Source organism: Silene latifolia, chromosome 3 (genome assembly GCF_048544455.1).
Source record: "Silene latifolia isolate original U9 population chromosome 3, ASM4854445v1, whole genome shotgun sequence".
Classification (NCBI taxonomy): Eukaryota; Viridiplantae; Streptophyta; class Magnoliopsida; order Caryophyllales; family Caryophyllaceae; genus Silene; species Silene latifolia.
The window spans coordinates 123,681,220-123,684,847 of NC_133528.1; positions in this window are offsets into that span (position 1 = coordinate 123,681,220).

A 3,628-nucleotide genomic window follows, 5' to 3' on the forward strand; every position below is an offset into this window, starting at 1 on the left:
TATTGCATTCATTTATTTATTTTATCGTAACGATAGATTGCATCATATTCCGCCTAAAACCAAACCACCTAATAATTGCATGAAAACTGACTCATATAGAGGTCACGCGTTAGTTTTCTATGACATTCTTATGTCACACGATCATTTTAAGCCATCACCTAAGTTGATTCATTCACGTAATGCTAGATATTCGTTCACTTAAAATGAATTAAAACTAAGTTGATGGGATCTTCTTCGTATAAACGAAAATTGAGAACAGTCTTTATAGGTCAAACTCCAATGAATCCCTTCTTCGTCGGTAGGCATAATATGACCCCTTCTACGTCGGGTAAGTTGGAACCGATTGACCTATTTTATTTCAACACTATGGTCACTCGTACGATCCTGTGATTATGGTGGACTATAGATAGGATTTACGGAAATCTATCGACCAAGAGTTTTTACGGAAGAACTAGCTAAACAGTTGGCTTATCAATTTACAGAAATTGAGTCTTGGGATCACTTGTATTATTCTTGAGGGAGATCAATTATGCAAGTGCATTGAGTCTACACGATTAAAATGAATTTTTAATAGACTTAAATCACCTCGATGAGTTGCTTATTTCGTTTTTGTTTTTCTTTCTTTTCAGCGTAGATCACGTTTTTAAGCTGCTAATAACATAATGGCTGGCATCCTCGATGACCCAATGCCAAGTGCCACATTGGACCGTGAGTCCGGCTTCGATCTTTATGAATCGGATGAATCAGTCTACTAGATCGAAGAATGATGGATCAAACTTCGTGGAATGGGAGGCGGCATTACGGAATGCGCCACTGGCGACGGGAAGCTCAAGTATCGACGAGCCCCTCCCGCCAGCCCCAGGCCCCACGGCTCGAGTTAACGAGGTCTCCACGTATAGCGACTTCGTCATGGAAGCGGGTGCGATTAAAAACGTACTCATTTTTGCAATGGAATCCAATCTGCAGAAACGCTTCATAGCCCAAGGTGCAAACAAGATTTTCACCACGCTCACTAAGGAATTCTCGAAAGCACCGAGAATCGTGACCTATGAGCATACCACTCGCTTTTTTGATGCGAGACTCCAGAAGGGCCAACCGGTTAGCCCACACATTCTCAGCATGATTGAGAATGTCGAGAGACTGGAGGCGCTTGATTGTAAAATCAGCGAGAACATTGTGATTGACCGCATGCTTCATTCACTCCACGATGGTTTTGCGCTCTTTAGAGCCAATTACTATATGAATGATTTGAAGAAAAGTCCCCATGAACTGCACTCCCTTCTCGTACATACCGAGAAGGACATGAAGTTCAGTGGGAGCATGAAACAAGATGTTCTCGTTGTGACAAACAAGGGCAAGGGTAAGGGCAAAGCTCAAGCGAGACCTAGCGGTAGGCAAACCGAAGTTCAAGAAGTCGTGGTCGGGTAAGAGTGGGCCTGGTGAGACAAGTAACTCATCAGGCGCGACAAAGAGCAAAACCGAAAACATGGAATGCCATCATTGCCACAAGACTGGGCATTGGAGGCGTACATGTCCTGTTTATCATGAGGACATAAAAGCAGGTCGCGTTAAACCTGTTGGTATGTCTTCTTCCTCTTCTACTTTTATTCATATGATTGAGATTAACCACGCAAGTTACGGAACTTGGGTACTAGATACTGGTTGTGGTTCTCATCTGTGTAATCATGTGCGGGGGCTCCGAAACATCGAACCCCTCGTAAAGGGTGAGGTGGACTGCGTGTCGGGAATGGAGCACGAGTGGCTGCCGTCTCAAGGGGAACATACGTGATCCAACTTCCTAGCGGATTTGAGTTATTTTTATATAATCGCTATTATGTACCAGTCTTTCGAAAAACATTATTTCAGTTTCTGCACTTGACAAACTTGGTTTTTCATTTGTAATAGAGAATAATTCTTGCATTTTCTCATTACACAATATGATTTATGGCAAGGCAGTCTCCATGAACGGAATTTATGTTTTAGATCAGACCACCGAAATATTACACATAATGAATAAAAGGTTAAAGGTTGGTGACAAAGATCAAACGTATCTATGGCACTGCCGTATGGGACACATTAATGAGAAACGCGTAAAACAGCTCATAAAGAATGGAGCTATCTCGGCCTTTGATTTTCAATCATTTGGCACGTGTGAATCATGTCTCATCGTTAAGATGACTCGGATTTCCTTCAAAGGTGTTGGAATGCGCGCTGCTGACCTATTAGGACTCATACATACGGATGTATGTGGGCCTATGTCAATCACCGCACGAGAAGGCTATAGGTATTTCATCACTTTCACGGATGATTTAAGTAGATATGGCTATGTCTACTTAATGAAACACAAAAGTGAATCCTTTGAGAAATTCAAGGAATACCATAATAGGGTACAGAACCTACTGGGTAGAAAGATTAAAACACTGCGCTCAGACCGTGGTGGCGAGTATCTTTCTCACGAGTTTGATCAACACCTTAAGGACTGTGGGATTGCCCTACAGTTAACTCCACCTAGAACACCTCAGTTGAATGGTGTGTCCGAACGGAGAAATCGAACACTACTTGATATGGTTCGATCCATGATGAGTCACACCGTGTTGCCTGACTCATTGTGGGGTTATGCTCTTCTCTCAGCTGCTCTAATACTTAACCGAAGTCCGTCTAAAGCTGTTGACAAGACTCCATATGAACTATGGAAGGGAACGGTCCCTAACTTGTCCTTTATACGGGTTTGGGGCTGCGAGGCTTATGTCAAGTGGAGACACGAGGATAAGCTCGGCCCGCGATCGGTCAAGACATACTTTATAGGTTATCCTAAAGGAACACTTGGTCATTACTTCTATTCGCCAACCGAACAACGTGTTTTTGTTGCGGCTAGTGCGACATTCTTAGAGAAGGAATTTCTAGAGAATGCAAAGAGTGATAGAACCTTCGACCTGTCGGAGATTCCAGAACCAAATACCGAGCAACCATTGGAGGAACCAATTCTTTCAATCCCGGCTGCGGTGAATATTCCTGAGGAACCTAGGAGGTCAGGAAGAGTCTCTATTCCTCCGGACAGATACATTGGTATGGTCGAGGAACATGACATAGATGACATTCTACTCTTAACGAGTAGTGAACCCGCAACCTATAAAGGTGCCATGACCAGTTCTGACTCAAAGCTATGGCTTGAGGCCATGCAATCCGAGATGGACTCCATGTATGTGAACAACGTATGGGATCTTGTTGACTTACCTGCTAAGGTTCGTCCCCTTCAATGCAAATGGCTTTACAAGATAAAACATTCTGTGGAAGGTCAACAAGATATCTATAAAGCACGACTAGTTGCTAAAGGTTTCACCCAAGTGCCAGGTTTGCACTACGATGAAATTTTTGCACCCGTAGTCATCTTTGCGTTCCATTCGGATTATCTTAGCGATCGCCGCTTTTCATGACTATGAAATTTGGCAGATGGATGTGAAAACCGCCTTCTTAAACGGTTATTTGGAGGAAGAGTTGTACATGGTACAACCCGAAGGTTTCATCGATCCAGAACATCCTAAGAAAGTATGCAAGCTTAAGCGTTCCATTTATGGACTTAAGCAAGCATCTCGGAGTTGGAATCATCGCTTCGACCAAGTGATTAAAG